The sequence below is a fragment of the Aythya ferina genome (assembly GCF_964211825.1).
Source record: "Aythya ferina genome assembly, chromosome: 26".
NCBI lineage: Eukaryota > Metazoa > Chordata > Aves > Anseriformes > Anatidae > Aythya > Aythya ferina.
In genome coordinates this window covers 5199815-5218005 of record NC_140324.1, presented here as the reverse complement: position 1 = coordinate 5218005, position 18191 = coordinate 5199815, and the positions used below count along the sequence as shown (strand labels likewise).

General features: G+C 52.1%; 1 protein-coding gene and 1 long non-coding RNA gene across 10 annotated transcripts in view; one reads left to right on the top strand and one right to left on the bottom strand.

The window, feature by feature from the left end:
* The window catches only part of GATAD2A (GATA zinc finger domain containing 2A), a 63069-nt gene that overhangs the window by 40029 nt on the left and 4849 nt on the right, over nucleotides 1-18191 (bottom strand). Inside the window, exon 1 of one of the 9 annotated variants that reach the window (XM_084498968.1) lies at nucleotides 10762-10900. The exons of 6 other annotated variants lie outside the window; for them this stretch is intronic. The gene's annotated coding sequence lies outside the window, so the exon portion shown is untranslated. Of the gene's footprint in view, nucleotides 1-10537; nucleotides 10585-10761; nucleotides 10901-18191 lie in introns of those variants that run through there. 2 more of the 9 variants (XM_084498967.1, XM_084498970.1) reach the window with 2 other exon arrangements.
* Nucleotides 10803-13103, top strand: LOC311424116. Its single transcript, XR_014685991.1, has 2 exons — nucleotides 10803-10973; nucleotides 11340-13103. It is a non-coding gene; the product is annotated as an uncharacterized lncRNA (long non-coding RNA).

Genomic DNA, 18191 nt, shown 5'->3' with positions numbered 1-18191 from the left:
ACACCTCCTGGTGAAACGGGCAGAAAATATTTTTGTCCTTAATTTTGCAGTTAATAGTTATCCCGTGAAACTTCATCCACCGGTGAAGAAGTCACATCGGACCTTCGGAAGAGCCAGGTCCAAGCAGGGATCTGCATCTGCTTCACATCTACCCAAGTGGATCTTTGTCATTACGACATGGGCAGACCCGACTCATTAAATCAAAAATCTTTGCAAGAGGCTGACTTGCAGTCACAACAAAAAACACCCGGCAACGTCAGACAACGGGCAGGCAGCAGACGTGAACAAAGCAGTGCCCATTTTGAGAAGAGGAACTGCAACGTTTGCTGCTGAGCAGAAGGAGAGGGCTCCAAAAAAGAGCTAAGAATGGATTAAATGTCTTTGGGTTTGGGGTTCTTTGCCCCCTTTTTTAAAAAAATAAAATATATATAGCACAGTTTGCTCTATTTTTTGGTTACTCTATTCCTGGCCGATTCCATCGATCCTCATGCAGGACTGAGAGAGGCTGGATGCGTGCAGGACACCCATGTCCATCCATCCGTCCACAGCAGCACTCGAGCTGCAAGTTGGCTTTAATCAAAGGGCAATCTGATCACCTAACGGCACAGGTCTCCGTGGATAGATGCACCTGTGTGTTTTTCAGGAACTGGAATTGCTATTTTTAATATATTTAATGTTTTGGACAGAGAAGGGGGGTGTCTCTTTTCTATGTAGAGAGGCAGCGTTATGAAATGCCTTTGCAGAGCGTTAGATGGAGAAGAGGGATGTGTGCGTGAATTTATCGCCTCGTTCCAAGTGCCCAACTCCAAGGAAGGAGAAGGGAAAGCCCTGGATCTCCCATTAGGGGTCAGAGGCTGAAATGAATGGCAACATTTGATTAAAAAAAAAAAAGAGCAGGTGGCAAATTGTTGTTTCTAGCTCTGGTGGGAAAATCTGCTCTACTTTCAGCAAGTAAGCCGTGCCTTCTCCATTCCTTCTGCATTCACCACGTTTGCCCTGGGTTGCCCTACCTGGGGGCTCTCTCTCGGCTGCTGGGCGATGCTCAGTGCTCCCACGAGGCTGTGCTGGGCTCTGCAGGCGCTCACCGAGTGCCAGAGACTTTAATAGGGCCACCTGGGACTGAGCAGGACACAGCAGCATCTCGTCACCTTCCTGCACTGAATGCGGGAGCGTTCGATTCCTCCTGCATAATCCCTTCTGTGCCTACCTGGCTTCAGCAGCAAACACAGCAGAAAGACTTTTTATTTTTTGGAGCTCGTGATGCCACCCTCCACTACTGCTGCGTTCCCAATCTCAGTTGTAGGAGTACGTCGCTAACCCATAAGCTAATAATTTTGCAGCAGCAATCTTCGTTTTCCCCGATGATATTTAAAAACCTCGCCGAGGGTGTGTGCAGAGAATGACACCGCTCAGAAAGCCAAAGAAGGGAACGAAATGGCAGCTTGGCAGCCACCCAGGGCCACACCTATTTACAGGGGAAGCCGAGCACAGCCACCATCATTAATTAATTCAGAAGCCTCGGCACACACAACTTGATCTGGATGCAAAGTGCAGCCCCCACCTGAGATCAAAAGGGAGCGCTGCACGCCGAGCACCGCACGCAGCTCCTCTTCTAAAAGCAAGGTTGTGGGGCAGATGTTCAGCCCCTGGTCCCGCAGCCAGAGGGCAAAAGGAAACCCGAGTTGCCCTTATCACCCCTGGGATCGAGAGGGGGTGATCCCGAGGAAGCCTAGCCACTAGTAACAAACCCCCGAGGGTCCCTCGACCCCAAACAAGCCCAAAGCAAGCAGACCCAGAAGATGAGCAGGGCAAAATTTGGGTGCTCGGGTACTTCAATGGCTTTTTGCGAAATGACACTTAACTTGCACATGAGGGTTTTTTTGGGTAGAAAGCAACCAGAGGTGTTACAACTACGACGAACAGCCTTTTGCAAAAGGAAATAGTCTTATCGAGTTTGCGTATCTAAATGTCCTGAGGGATCAATAACATGCGCAATATTAAAATGAGTCTTATTTAATTACTTCTATAGGCTTCATCGGCGTAATTCTCAGGCACCTCATGGCAACGCAGGGATTAGAAGTCACCGATCGGTTCTTCAGCTGCCAGGACTCGCGTGCTTTTGTTCCCCAAACCACTTCTATCAGTTAAACTCCTGGCTGCTTGTTAAGCCATTGTCTCCAGCTTTAAAAACCAGCTTTGGTCCAACAAAGAGGAATTAATACATCCCTCTCCGGACACCTTTGCTAAAGGAAGCCGAAAAAGCAGAATAATCCTAAATACCTTCAACACAAACTAAGGGAATAAAGATTGCAGGCAACGAGCCCGGAAGGGCACTCCCCCAGCGCAGAGAAATTCACCATCATTTAAGACAATTTAAGAGAATTTTAGAGCTTTGCCAGCCACAAACTGCTTCACATGTGCCACACGCCAGACCACCCCTAAGGACACGGTGCCTTCCACCTCGTTTTCTACGTTACTGATTAATCGTATGCTTTCCCACGGGGAGTATTTGCAAAATATCTTAAGGCCTATTGACACAACAAGTCAAAAAGTTCCTCTGGGTGATCTTCCTGTTCAACCCTTTTAGGCACATGCGTGGCCGTAACCCCTAGAGCATTAACAGCCCAATGCACAAGCAACCTTTCACGAACTGCAGGACACGCATCTGATGTTAGCCACGACTGCAAGCGCTCCTACTGCCTGCGAGCACGACTCCAGTGCATGCAGCAACGGGCACGCAGAGCCAGCCCGGATTATTCCAGAGCTGAGCACCTCAAAGTTACGCAAGGATTACACGTCCAGTTTTATCCAGAACGTCCTCTGGCTCACCGGTACCTTCCCTTTCAGAAGAAGCCACACCACGAGCCAAAGCCTTCTTGCAGCATCACCTGTTCTCAGGAATCGGGATGGAAAAGCTGCTAGGAATGACATCTTCCTTTAATCCAAATTCACTTTTGTGGCTGGGGGAAGAGAAGGCAAAGAGAGGCGTTCATGGCACATCTGCTGGCCCTGCTTGAGCAGGGGGGTGGGACAGGATGACCTCCAGAGGTCCCCTCCAACTGTGACCGTGTTGTGGTTGTGTGATTCAGAATTAACCAAGCCATTCACGGTACACTTCTCCCTACTGCACACATGGCCCAGAAATGGGGAACTCTGCCCACGGACCATGCCCAGCTCTTCATGAGCACAACCCAAGCCCCCGATGGAGTGAAGCTTCACTGCACGCCCTCCAGAGATAGCGAATAAGATCAAGAGGAGTTGGACTTGATGATCCTTGTGGGTCCCTTCCAACTTGGATAGGCCATGATTCAAGAACCTTTACATCAAGCACCTAAAACACCAAAGTTCTTCCACTACTTACGACAGGCTGCCTTCTGAAACAATTGCTTTCAAGGACTACATCTAATAAGATTAAAAAAAAACAAAAACACAACAACAAGCTAGAAGAAAACCAAATTGCAGGTCCAAACACAACAGCATCCTCCTACAGAGCGTCACGCTACTACTGTGCCTGCAACAGGCACCGAAGTAATTTTACTATTGTACAATGAAAACCAGAAAATTGTAGACTTGTATTGTGTTTGAACCTGAATAGGTGGTTCGGTGTGTTTGTACACACTGCCACAACAGAAACACACACACAATTGCAATACCTAATTCTGCTGGAGACGGGATTTTCTAAGATCCTATTAAATATGAATGCCTTCAGTTTACTTCCCCCTAATGCTCGCAAGCATTTCAAAGCCCGCGATCACATGGCTGCTGCAGCAAATGAACGCACCGGGCCCAGCTGACAGCCCATGGCGAGGAAGTTGCTCCTACCTACAGCAGCAGGCAAACGAGCAGAAGTATTCCACAGCCTCTCTTGCACGACCGAGGTTTTGGAAACCTCTCCAGGTACCCGACCGCCTCGCTGGAAGCGGAGGAGATTCGCTCCCATTTCCCCGGCCCCACGCGTGTCGCTGCAAGCCCTGGTGACCCGTGGCACTGCAAGGTGCCACCGACTGTGTCCCAGCACGGGTCCCGACAGCTCTCAACCCCCGTGCCTCGAGGTATCGGGCCTGGCAAGACTGCGCCCAGCTCTGATTGCCTCGGTTCGTGTTTATACAGGAGGAAGCCCAAGTCAGAAGGTGACGCACCCGACACCAAAACCAGCAGACGACGTACTCGCACACTGATCCCTTTCATTCCACAACCGAGTTCACTACAGGGCACTGTAAAATAGCAGGGAAACTGCATTCAAGTTGTTAGTCACCCCCTAATTGTTAAAGGAATTGGAGAGAGACTCTTCTTCCAAACACGGCAGGAGCAGAGCCCTCGCTGGGAGCCACGACGTCTGCGACATCGAGCTCACAAGCGTCCCCAAAGGGATGAGCTGCAGCACTGGTGGTCAGTATGAAGGAATATCGACTGTACAGGCTGAGAAGGGCAGCTCAGTGCTCCCAGAGTGAGACTGGCTGGTGTGAAGTCCTGGAGCTCTTCCAGATGAATTATTTTCACGACAGAGCCAGACGGGGAGCACGCTGCAGAGGAGCTCTACATGGAGAATGGTGCCCTTCAGGTCCAGCTCGGTATGGGACTGGTTTTGCATGCAAACTGGGAGCAGGGAGTGCCTGATGAGCCACCTGGCAGGACCACCACCATGACTTGGGAACCCCCCTCCCAGATCCTTGCATCCACGAGGACAGTGATGGGAGAAAGAGGCTCCCGAAATGGAGCCGCCTCCGAACACCAAATATCCACACCCAACCACAACAAGCTTCTGAAAGTCATGGTCAAAGAGGCCCTTTAGGTTCACAGACCTGACCCTGCTGCTGAGAGACCAGCCGTTACACCCCATTTCTATGGGATTTACAGAGAGAAACATCACGGAGCTCAGAAATTCGCCTGCCTCAAGCACATCACCTGCAAAAACACGGAGACTTAAACTAAGGAGCATGAGAGACCGAGGCAAACTCATCGCTCCCCTCGGTCGAAGGATTTACCCAACTTCTCGTTGGACACGTGATAATCCCAGCCCGTATTTGTCTGGCCTTCAGCATGTGTGGCTGGTTGTTAAATTTTACTCTCCTAGATCTTCCAAATGTTTGCATTTCCTAATACAACCAACTGGCCTTTACAGATTGCGGGGCAAACCCACGGACTTTTTTCTGCTCTAATCTTCAGTTCTACCAGTAATTCTCCTCTGGAAACTGAGATGGCACAGGGTTAAACTGTTTCGGAGATAAAAGCCAAAGATGAAGATTAAAATAAGACTGGAAGGAATTGTTGCTATAAGCCACATTTGGCACACTTCCTTCGTAACACACGTTTATACCCATTGAGCAGATGGGACAGCCGAGGCACAGAGATCTTTAAGTGGTTTACCCAAGGCAATACAAAACTTCTCCTCCAGAGAGGACAGGAAAACGCAGGCAGCAGTAAGAACATGTTACTTCACATCAGCTGGTCCTGAGCAGTGCACTTTTCAAGACAATTACCAGGAGAACCACCTGCAATCTGCCCACCACGCCTCCAAACAGCACCCACAGGACACCAAACAACAGCCAGCTGGTGCCATCCTGTACTCAAGATGTGCCACTGAGGTGTGTTCAAACCCTACTGACCACGAAGGCAAGGAGGAAAGAAAGAGACATGCCATAGCTGCAAGAAGCTAAGGTAATAAGCATTTTCTAGCTTATTTCTGTACGTTGAAACAACAGCACATTCCAATATTTTTGCTCAAGAGTCAACACATCGAAAGCTAGGGATGTGCAAAACTTTCTTGCTGAACTTTGATTATGCCCCATACAACCCAAACGGCCTAATCAGACTTATATTTCCCAAAAAAACCCTCAAAGGGTGAACTGTGCCCGTGAAGTGAGAACCACGCCTGCTCTAGAAACCAAGAGGAGCGTGCGTGGGGAGCGTAGCGGACAACAGCTTCAAAAGCCCCAGCACGGCGAGGAGGCAGCCTGTAATTAAGACGTAGGAAAGCTCTATGGGAGAATTCCTTCCTGCCCCGTCTCGGCCGCAGTCTCCCGAGGTGATGCTGGACCAGGACGGGCACGGACAGAAGCATCTGAAGGCAAACAGCAGCTGCTTACCGGGTGCCCCGCCGCAGCCTCCCGAGCCCTGGCACACCACAAAGCCAAACACCGCCGGCGGGCCGCCAAGCAGCGCCAGCACCCGGCGTGGTCTGGAGGAGGGTGGGGGAAGGAAGAGGAAAAAGTGCTGAACAACAAAAAGGCAGCGTAGGAAACTGCGTATTAATAAACCTTAACCTTTGCTCTGTCGCTCTCCTGCAGGGCTTGCTGCGGGCGTTTTGCTGCCGGGTTCCCCACCTGAAAATGGGCCCGATTCGCCCGACCTCAGTTCGCTGCCGTACGCAGGGCATTCTGGCTGAGAGGTGCTAAGCAGGGAGAAGGCATCACAAAGAAGTTAATAACCTCTTGAATTCCAGGTGTGCACACGAAATAAAGCAGGAATTGCCAGCTGAATGAGGGACAGCATGCTCAGCAAACAGCCAGCTCCCCACGTAAAGGGATGCCACAGAAATGCAGAGACAAGGGGAGGGGAAAGGAGGGTGGAAAAGCCTTAAAAAAGTAATGACAACTCACAAAGAACCCCAAGTGAGTCTTTTATTTATAATATAGATGCATAAATAAGCAGAGCATCTGATGTGCCAAACTTCTTGTAAGTTTTAAGGGCATGAATCTAACCCAAGCAGCACAGGGAGAGCAGGGACAGCCTGAGGAAACAAGGAGACGCTTCCAAAAAACACCCTTGTGAGGCTGTCCTGGTGCTTTCTAGTCCGCAAGAGCACGTTCTTTACCCTTTTATCCCCCAATAAAATACATGAACATAGTACCAAACTACGCTGCACTTCACATGCTGGTCTACAGCCTGTGCTGCGACACCTCAGACACGGGCAGCATTGCACAAAAGCAAACGCTACTTCCCCCCAAGTCTAAAAATAAGTCCGCCGTATTTTCAGATGCCACAGTCTCCAGGAACATTTGGAGGGAAAAAAAATAACAAAAACAGTTCTATGTTACTGAGATTGTTATTGAAAAAGAATGAACTTGCAACCAACAAGTGCCTGTAAGGGGGCTCCTCAGCAGCACCGCTCTTTATGCTGTACCGAGAGCTCAGCGTGTGGATTTTAATTCATTGGGGAACACACACACCAAACGTTTTGTTTCCAACTTTTTGGCTGTGAACTATTTGGGCAGCACCTCCCCGGGCCAGGAAGAGCCCCTGTCACCTCCCACCGGCGCTGTACAGAGACACAACCTTCCAAAAATAGGGTGCTTTGTGAAACAGGAGCAGAAAAACCACACAGGTATCTCCCCCCCCCAAGCATGGCAGTAAGAAACATAACTATTAAAGGTAACTTCAGCCCGGGGAAGAGCTCGTATGTGCATAATATCAAAGAGCAGGCTGTGATGTGCAAAGATTTGGGCTTTTAGATGTGTAAGAACACCCAATATCTGCTATCAGAGCCGAGCATCTACGCAGCGCATCTACAAGTTTGCGGTTCGAAACACACTCCATGAAAACAACCTAAATTTAGGCAGCAAAGCCACGTTTTCTGCTCAGAGGGAGCGCTCCCTGCCCGGCGAGGGACCCCGCGCTCCGCCGAGCACCGCGGCACCTCGCTGGCTCTGCCCTCCCCGAGTGCCTGCGCCAGATGCCGGGACCTCTGGCTGGCTGGCGGCCGGCCAGGGACTCTACAACACGGCCACCATTTCAGGAGGCACAACCGAAAGCACGAGATGATCTCAGACGTGGCCCCCCCCCGGCACCCGAAGGAGCTTTCAGCTTCGCGTTTAAATCCCTTCCAGCCCCATCCACGGGCTATCAGAAGGCAATGCCTTTTAGTTTTTACCCCCCCCCCCCAGCATCCTTCCTCCTCCTCCTCCTCCTCCTCTCCCTCCCGAAAAGGAGCAGGGCACAAGCGCTGCGGGACTGAACCAAAAGCGCTGAGGCCAGGCAGGCGGGCAGGGCTAACGAGGAGCACACCCAGAAATAGCAGTGTAAGACCATAAGACAGTAAGCCCGGAGTTCCTCCCTCCGCTGTAGTTCCTTTGACCGCGAGGGGATAATTCCAGGGCAAACCTTAGACCACGCAGAGGGGTCCCCAAAGGGGACAAACGTTGTACGTGTGTACAGTCGTGGCCACCTAGCTGAGAAAGCGACCCCACATCCTTCATCGTGCCCTGCGTAAGCCTCCAAACTACCACACAATGCGTGAGCCCCCCTCTGAATCCAAACCACCAATTCTGAGCAGCTCCGCATACGACTGCCAGCCTGTAATTACCCCAAAAGTCATAACACAGCTATATTAAGTTACAGCATTAGCATACTGACACTGCATCATACGCCAACTCTGTTGCATCATCGCCCGCTGCCGTAACCTCATGACTGTGTAACGCTGCTGGGGACAGCGTCAGCGACTCCTCGCTGCTTCCACCTCCGAGGAAAGGGAAATGTTTTCGGCTAGCTCCAGCTCCACCACGAGTCACCGAGCCATCGCAGATCCCCAACGCCTCCTTCCCAACGTAACCCACCAGGGTGGGTTTTCCCTTTGAATGCAGAACTTGGTCTCCTTTTCACACTACCACAGAACCAGAGCATGCTAACCGGTAATATTTGGTCTTTTTCCCAAGAAAAGTTAGAAGAACATCAGCCCGGTGCATACAGGTGTCAGCTCTTACAGCCAGAAAGTCGCGTGCCAAGCCGCGCAGCCCTCCCGATTTTCGAGACCACACAGCAAGGGGGGGGGGGAAGAAAGAATAAGAGCAGCTCCCTCAGCCCTGAAACTAGCTTATTTTGTGATCCTGCCTCAGATACTTCACCGCAGAGCCTCGTTGCTGTCAGGATATCACCCCCCTTTCTCGTCCAGGGCTCCACAATCCAGACAGGCAGCGAGGAGCAGCGGAGCGTGGCGCACGGGATGCGCCGTTCCGTGCGTGTCACAGCCCCTCGCACTGTGAGGTGGCACCGGGGCCCGGCGGCACCAGCAGGTGTCACTGCGATGTCACCTCCACTGCCACCCCACCGCTCCCTACCTGTCTTTTGGGCTTTTACGGGACCAACCCAAGAGGCAGGCCCAGGAGGCCACCGCGTGATTTAGGTAGACGAGGCAACCAACAGCGCCCGGTTTCTTACTTTCTCGTCCCGTTTCCAGCCTCCGGTCCTCTACCTCTGCTAACCGAGCATCCTTTAGGGTCCTGCCGCGTCCTGCCCAGGCCTCCCTTGGCTCCAGACCCGGTCAGTAGCCGGTCCAGGAGAGCAGCGGGATCCCTGCCTCCTCCTGCCGACGCGCGGCTGCCTGCAGCCTGCCAGCATGTCTGTGATTCCCAACGGCCCCTCTCCGTTTTTCACTTCCTGTGTAACACTCTCTGCTAGCAGCTCGCCTGCCTCCACTTCCAGCTGCCTTCGCAGCCAGATGAGGGAGAAACATGAAAGCCAGAGGCACCTGCGAAGGAAGCCGGGGATGAGAATTTCGGGCCATTTGCCCGCTGACCGGTCGGCGTCGCACCCGGGAGGCTCGGTGCTGGAGGGGAAAGGAGGGTCCTGAATGAACCCAGGAGAGCGAGGGGCAGCCCGAGGAGCCAAGCGAAAGTAAAACCCCAAGCACCCGAAGGGGCTGAAATCAAATCCCCAGCAGGAGTCGGCGCATCCCAACTCCCGTTCAGGAGGCACCGGTGATGCCGAATCTCCGGAGCCTCCTGCTGCTTCCACACATGGGGGGGCTGCAGACGGGACCCCCAGGACCCCCTCATCAACTGGGAGCACAGCCTGTCCCGTGGAGGGGGGGGTGAACCAGGGCTGGTGGCGGAGGGTCCCTGGGGGCTCGGCGTGTCCCCCAGCCCCACGGGCGGTGACCCCACGGGTGGGGAGCGGTGGCGGAGGCCGGGTGTGGTGCACCTTGAGGCGGGGACGGACTCTTATTGTGACACGGCCGGTGCCATGGGGGGGGTGGGGTGGGGGGGGGCTGCCCGGGGCGGCCGCTCAGTGCGGGGCCCCCGGGGGCCGGGAGGAGGAGGAGGAGGAGGAGGAAGGGGAGGGGGGGGGGAAAGCGGTGGGGTAGGGATAGGGGGAGGGGGAGTAAAAGGGGGTGCAGGGGGGGGGGGCTGGCAGCCAGCACCCCGCCCCGGGGGTACGGGGGGAGGAGGAGGAGGAGGAGGAGGAGGAAGAGGAAGCAGGCACGGCGGAAAGCCCGGAGCAACTTTCCGCACCGAAAACCTCGCAGCTGCCGAACAAAAGCCGGCGCCGAGCCCCGGGACGACCGGGACCGAGACCGAGGCCCCCCCCCCAACCCCCCCTTTCCCCCTTCCCCCCCCCACCCCCCCCCTCGGGACTTTGCACTCCCCGAGCGCTGCCCCCGCTGCCCTCACACCCTGAGGTTTGAGGGTTGGGGGGGGGGGGGGGGTTCCCGAATCACTCCGGTGCCCTCCCCCCTCTCCCCACAGCTCCCACCCCCCAAAAAAAAAAAAATCCACCCCCACCACCCCCCCCCGGCCACCGAAGTTTGGGGCTGGCAACTCACTCTCACGCCGCCTCGCATCCGGCCGCCCCCGCTCCTCCTCCTCCTCCTCCCCGTGCTCTGCTCGCCGGCCCCCGAATTTATTATTATTATTATTATTATTATTAATTATTATTAATTTTTTCTCCCCTTCGACCGGTGTCTCCCCCCCTTACACACACACACACCCCCACCCCCCCCCCGACCCGGCAGCGGCTTTCCCCTTTGCCCACTACTGCGCTGCTCACACATGGAGTCGCGGCGTCACCCGGCGGAGCATGCGCGGGGCAGGGCCCGTCCTGGGCCGTGGGGACGGGCCGGGGCCGGAGCAGGAGCAGGAGCAGCAGTGGGAGCAGTAGAAGCAGTGGGAGCAGTAGGAGCAGTGGCAGCAGTGGCAGGAGCAGCAGCAGCAGCAGCCGCGCGGGGGCCCGGCGCCGCTTCCGGGCAATGGTGGAGCAAGGTTTGTGACCCGGGGCACCATTGGCCGGAGGGGTCGCGGCGCTTTGGAAGCCGCCCGGGGATTGGCTGAGGAGCGGGCGGGGGGCGCCGCAGCGGGGCGCGCCGAGGAGCCCCCGGGGCCACGTGGAGGGAGCGGAGGAGCCCCGAGGGGGGGGGGGGGGGGCGGAGGGGGCACCCCCGCTAAGCAGCGATCCCACCGGGGACAGCGGGGTCCCACCGGGGATAGGGCACCAGCAGGGCATTGCTCTCCCCCCCGGGCATTGCTCCCCACCGGGGTTTTGCTCTACTCCCCCCCCCCGGCATTGCTCCCCCCTCCGGTATCTAGAAACTTAGAAACTCAAAAGCTCGTGTTTTTTTCCGCAAACAGCCCCAAAACAGAGCGTGTAGGAGATGCGGAGCGAAGCCCGGGGTGCCCAGGTCAGGGCAGAGCCACCGGCAGCTCCGTGCTCATAGGAAACTTCTTGGGGGGGGGGGGGGGTCTGAAGCTGTGTTCAGCAGATCTCAAGCCTAGCACGTAAACCGATGGCCAAATGAACGGGAGAAAAACGGAACAGTTCATATAACTGACCCCACCGAGACGCTTGCGACCCCCCCGAGACGCAGTTTGGGCCCACCAGCTCTCCAGCTGGCTACCAATTTCCTCGTGTCCTCGCCACGTGCTGCTCCCTCCCTGCCTTTTGCTCACCCGGTGTCACCCTCAGGGTGCCATCGGTACGGCCAGGGCAGCCTTAGCAAGGCACCCAACTATCAGAGCTCGCCTAGCTCCCCACAGACAGTTTCTGTACCAGACTAACACCACCAAGCCTTAATATTTCCCATTTTCCATGTTTCAGGACATGAGGTATCACCTGGACAGGGTCTGTTGGCTCCTGTCACCAGCCCGAGTGCATCGCGTTCCCTATGCCCCCCAAGTCTCAGGCTGTTCGTTCTCAGCAGGGCCATACCCCGTGCTCTGGGGTCCTCCTTTCTCTAAAAAGATGAAGCTTCTGGCTCTGCAGTCACGTTTCTGCCACGTTTTCTGAAACCTAGCTGAAGCATGAATTTAGAAACGGGGGGGATGCCGCAGAGAGCTGGGGAGGAGGTTGCCCCATAAGCACTTTTCTGCCAGACCTCGTGTGCGATGCTCCCCGCCAACGCGTTTCCAAGTGTGATGCTGATTGAAAGTGATTTGGAAGCAGAATAATTGGTAAAGTTCTTTAGAATTTTGATGACTTAATTCTGAGGCTGAAAATTAGTTTGTAGGTCCTGTGAAAAGACGGGGAGCCCGCTCAGTGGGTTACAACCACTTGTTTATACCCGGCACCCGAGCACAGAGGATTTCAGACAGCGACGGTCTCACGGTCAGCACATCACCCGAAATTTGGCCAACTTCTTTTTGTTTTACATAAAAAATGCCATGGGGGGAGGCCTCCACGGCCTTAGCTGCTCCAGGTCAGGTAACCCTCACCCTAGGAAACCAACCCAACCACCGAGTCCTTCAAACACGACACGCAGAAACACCACCACAGGCCGAAGAGCACCTCGCCTTACGCTTTTCTTTCATCCCCTTACTTAAAACATCAAAGCAAGCGATTATTTAGGAAATATTTGAGGAGTGGATTAAGAGGAGCTGTTGATCTTTTTTCATTTCGGTAAAGACCTCCTTCTCCTGGGGGGCCCCGTTGCTGGGGGACGGGCACCGCTGCAGCATCCCGAGGGACTCGTAACGAAGTCACCTGGAAGGTGCAGCAGTGTTGTAATTACTTAACAAAGACGCGAGCTGCTGCTCTTTCAGTGAGAAACGAGTGCAGCAACTTGCTGGCTCTGTCAGCGAGAGAAATGCCGCTGCCACAGAGCTGTGCGTTCCTAGAAGTGCCTGCGTACGGTGAAGCAACTCTGCAACAGAAATGCATGCAGGTGAAGTAACTGCAACACGCTTGTGTAAGCGGCTGAAGTGAGACTAATCCTAACGTGCTTTGGGGAGGCAAGTTCTATGAAACCTTAAATTAAGGAAAAAAAAACTAATCTACCTGTGTCTGTTTGACTTTAAAAAGTTTGGAGTTCAAAAGTTCTGTAAATGCGTATCTTGGGTTCAGAAAAAAATAAAGCTGATGCTGCTTGGGTCCAAACAACCCAAAGCAGACACCTGAAAGGGCCGTTAAGGTGCTTTGCCTCTGGGTTAAACAGATCACCTCAACATCTTTGCCAGGTAGAGTAAGAGAGTGTTGGTGAAACACGATTAGAGCAGCCCCCTCCTACCTAAAATAGCACCTAAAACCTTCACGACTCAGTGTCAGCGCTCCTCTAAGCCAAACACGCTCCTTTTGGGGGCTCTGAGCGAAATACCTGGGCGCCACGCACCGCCGAGGGACGCTTTCATTGAAATAGGCAACATCAGACTATTAACATTATTGGATTTTAATCTAAATTAAGTGCTGCGTTCAAATTAAAATCCAATAGTTCAGGAGCCGTTTAAGCAAACCAACAGCTCCGCTTTGGCCGAGCTGCTCCGTGTCGGATGCTGCAGGGTCCCGGCAGCGCCGCAGCGGCGTTACCTCAGCGCTCCTCGCCTGGGCCTTGATTACACGCAGGCAATTAAGTGTCAGGCAGAGAGGGTATGGTCAGGTGGGAGAAGGAGAGCTGGGAAGTCGGTCGGCGTGCCCTGGGCGTGTCGTTACGGTGACGCTGCCGGCGGAGGCAGCAGCTGCGCCGCGGCCGTGCCTCTCCCCAGGGCCTGCAGCCCGCGGTGGGAGCGGTGCCTGCGGGCCTGGCTAGGGGCACCTCGGTTACTTCCATCCTTTCTAACAGTTATTGCCCAAATTTCAGCATGGAGAGAACTCAGCAGGACCCGCCGCATCTCGCTAGCGCTTGGTTTTCACTTAGGAACGTGGCATGAGCCCAGGGACTGGCACTGCTATCGATTCTGGTAGCCAAAACTGAGGTTACGTAGCCCAGACTCTGCGTTAACTCCTAACACCTCATCAAGAGAGCAAAACTTGGCTGGAGCCATGAAGTCCAACGTGAAGTTGGTCTTGCAAAGGTATTTCCCTCACTCCAGATGCAAAGTCCATAGGTGTTATCAGGGATAAAATATTTCATCCTTCCTACTTCATCCTTCCTGTACACTCTGCTGCCACACCTCATTAAAATACCACCCAACGTAACATACACCAGGAAGTTAATTTTGTTGCAACAAGAGCAGAATTTGGTACTGGGATGTGACCAGAAAAAAAGCAAGATGTAAAATTTGTGCCAAATTCACAAATATCCCAGAAGGAAGGCTGAGATTAGGCCTTTTCTCAGAAAATTCAAGATACCGCACATCGGAATTACAGGTCAAAGAAGAAAAGGAAGTAAAACCCGAGCCAGATTTGGAAGACTTGGTCATCTTCCTGCAACCAGCAGCAGATGCAAGAGGCACGGGAACATGCTAATGTTGGCACACAGAACAGGCTGAGCAGGTCCTGAAGCTCGGCAGCCGATATGTGCTTTACTTAGGGCAGGGAACATCACCGGATGGTCCAGAGGATCACGAAGGCAGGAGCACAGATAGCTCCGAATAACGCTTCATATCAGCAGCTCCATCTGTTAGGCTCACCTGGTTTCCATCGTACACCAGGGGCTGTATAGGGGGGGTGTTGCCCTGGTGTCCGATCCTAGGATGACAGACTGCAATCTTTCTTTTTTTAAAAAAAAAGCCAGCCCCAGGACCTTGTAGAGAATGTATTTTTTGCAGGCTAGGAGTTTGAAATTAAGAGATTATATATTTAATTATTTAAAGGGAAGAAAGAATAGACCTGTAATCGTGCTACGACGGTGCTAGAAATTACAGGAATACAATTTTAAGATGGCTTATGCTAAGAATGAAAGGAATTCCATAGATTTGGGACCAAGAGACCTTCCTTTACTTATTTTCTGCTGAAACTGTGTTCCTGCAAGCACAAGTTGCAGCCACCACCAGCTGCTCAAGCCAGAATTTCTGGAAAGTAGTTCAGGAATATGATAGGAAGTAAAGGGGTGTTTTTTGACAAGAAGAATCTGCCCTTCGGTCCCTATATGAGCCGCACCGTGGGGTCTGTCGGCCCATCTCCCACCCGCGGGTTTTCTTAAAAGTTTTCTTAAAGGTTTTCTGCAGCAAAGCAGGACGCGAGATTGGAAAGGGCCAAAATTGCACCATCTAAGCACTGAGGTGAATAACCCCAAACAGAAATGAAAATTAAGCTTTCTGAACTGAAAAAAAAAAATAAAGATCAGTAAGTTATTCAGGAAATGGGGAAAGCAGCAGACATATGCAAATACTGCCGGGCCAGAGATGGTGCTTTCAGCGTGATACGATCTGACCCTGTCCCTAATAAGCACTTTTATGGCTGGAAGGGGATATATTAGGAGCTCTGCTCCAATTCAGCAAGCGCTTCATGGACTATCGATTTTGCTCAGAAGTGGGAGAGCACAAAGTTCAGCCGGCATTGCTTTTTTTGAAAGATCTGCCAAAAGACCATCTTCCAGCTCCCCAAACTGGTCCTCCGCAGCCCGGCGCAGATCGCTTCGGTTAGGCTCGTGACCTGCAGCTCCGGACACAAACGTTTTCGCTGGCAAACAGTGAGTCAGAGCCACAGAGCCATTCTGGCGAGGGATGGCTGTAAACAAGCACCTCTCGCTTGTTTACTGATCGCCGTCACGTGGCTCATCAGAACTTGACCCTGATTAGGAGAAGAATTAACTAGTTGGAGAGAACTCTGCCGAGGTCCTATATGGCTCAGATCCCGGCTGCCCCGGTCCCACGGGAAGCAGGACCCCACAGCCTGCTCTGCACCAACAGGACTGCTGCTCGCCGGCTTTCCCTTCTAAATGAAACTCAGGGGCTGTGCCACAGTCCACATCTGCAATCAGGTGATTTTATCGTCATCTGCTGATTTCCTCTCCTCTTGCACACGTTGCTTTTGCCTCCTCTGACTCTCCGGGGCACTCTCTAAGTGCAACGGGACGGCTGGGCTACTTACAAAGTAATTTTAAGTATGAATTGCCTCCTTTTGGAGCATGATAATGAACACTTTCAGTTGTGTACAACTTTTTTTGTTGACTCCTTATTCAAAAATATTTAAATTACTAATTCACACTGGTATCAATATCTATATACACTGAAACCCTGGACAGGGAAAGCAGAAGAGAGCTGATATTAATATGTTGTTACTGGCAAGTGCTCTTAGAATTAAAACATGTAAGACCTTTCCTCCAGCATGGAGAGAGTCTGGTCCTTCTCGGATTTTGGTCTTTACCACCCTCCAAATTAGAGGTAATTGAGGAAATATAACTATGACCTCGATAACTAATAGCTTTTACCAGTTCTAGTAGAGAACTGTGTTCTCGAAGCTCTATTTGTAGCTATCCCATTTCCTAGAAAAGCAGCTTTTATCCTTGAGGGGACCAATCGGGCTGACTGGAGTGCTTGTGCTGAAGTGGTTAATTTCTTCAGAAGATAAGGAGCAGATCTACAGCTGTACAGTACTGTAAATGCCACGCTCAAAACTTTGCTCTCACCCTTCCTCTGACACACTCGAGGCGTTCCTGCACAGGGCTGCGACAGTTTTCAGGAAAACCAGAGATGCTCCTGATCTGAGCTGGAAAGCCAGCCTGTGCTGCTCAGCTGAGCTATAAATTTGCAAGGTATCAACTTAAAAAATGGTTCAAAAGGATTTTTCAGCAGGATTTGTGTTTATCCACTAAAGCATCTTGGAGGCTGCAGGTTTGGGGTTGTCGTTGTTAACAAAGCATCACTCGTTGTTAACCAGATTTGAACAAACTCCGCAGTCAGAGCTGGCCACTCGGTACACGGGGCACAGAAAAACCCGATTCAGGACGGATTCGGTTTTACAGTGCAGACCCTACAAATTAAGGGTTTCAGAGCACACAGGGAATGCTTCTCCCAAGGTCAGGTTTGTAGTTGCAGCACGAGGAACTCCACCTAAATTCCACAGATGGATTTGAGCAATTCCCAGCAGTTATTCTCTCAGTCCAGCATCAGACCAGATTCCTCACGGAGATTAACACCGGCACGAGCAGGTATCTGGCTGCATGGGTGCCGTGACACCGACACTTCTCTGTGGTTTAACAGACGAGTACTGCCCAAAGATCCTTACGGCTGGGGCAACTGAGAAATAAAGAGCTGGCAGAAAGCATTCTTAATTCTAAGTCCTGCCTAGGCAAGGCTTTTTTCCAGTGATACAGTTCTGATGGAAGGGGATACAAAGTCCTCTTACTCCAGATTTCTTCCAAGTATGCAGTGATTGCAACAAAAGGAAGATAAAGAGCAAAAATTAGGAACTTTGAGCAAAACACCTTCAGAATACTGCCCCTTCTATAAAGCAGGCATTTGCCTTAGGGCTGCAAAAGGGAGGGCTCGGTTTTTCCTGGCTTCTCAGGGGACCCAGCCCGGGATCAGCATTGCACCGAGACCTGCACTGCATGCAAAGCCACCTGTGCCATCCCGCTACAAAATCACTGCCTTGATTATAATTAACTTGATTAAAATTTGTAGCACGTCGAGGCCAAACAAGCAAGTTGGCTGAGCCTCTCAACTTTCTTGTAACCTTTCGGAGGTGAACAGAGGTTTGACAGTTCAACCTGCTGTTGGTTTGCTAGAACTCGTGGTAATTTTTTTAAGATGAATGCTCTGAGCCCTTTGTTACCTGTTGCTGCCAAGGACTCGATGTGTATTTGCAAGGTGCCAGCACAGCCTCACCATCCAGTTATGTCACAGGCAATCACGGGCACACTGATGTAAAGCCAAAGTCTAAGAAAGCCTCGCGAGGTTTTGCTGATCTCCATCAAGGTGACTGGATAGTTATCGGAGTAGGAAAACCTCTCTATTTTCAGAAGGATTATCCGAGTCTTACACCATGTTTACTGTAAGCATTTATTAACATTGTTCCTTCTGCTAATAAGATGTTTATTATCAGCGTGTAAAAAATGCGAGTCTTCTCCCCTAACTCCCTGCTAATTCCCTCTCTTCCCCCAACAGAACTGTACCAGGTCAGTTCCATAACCTGCTTTCCTGCTGAAAAGCAAGGCTTAGAAATTAGATTCATTTCTAAATTTAGGATTGATGGGATCAGCCATTGCTGGTCTTTTTTTTTTTTTTTTCTTTTTCAGGTAGATTTCAAGGCAAAGGGATTCATAAAGCATCTCCTGTTCCCGGGGCTTGCTTAGAGTTTACCAAGTCCTCACCCAGGAATGTCAGCGT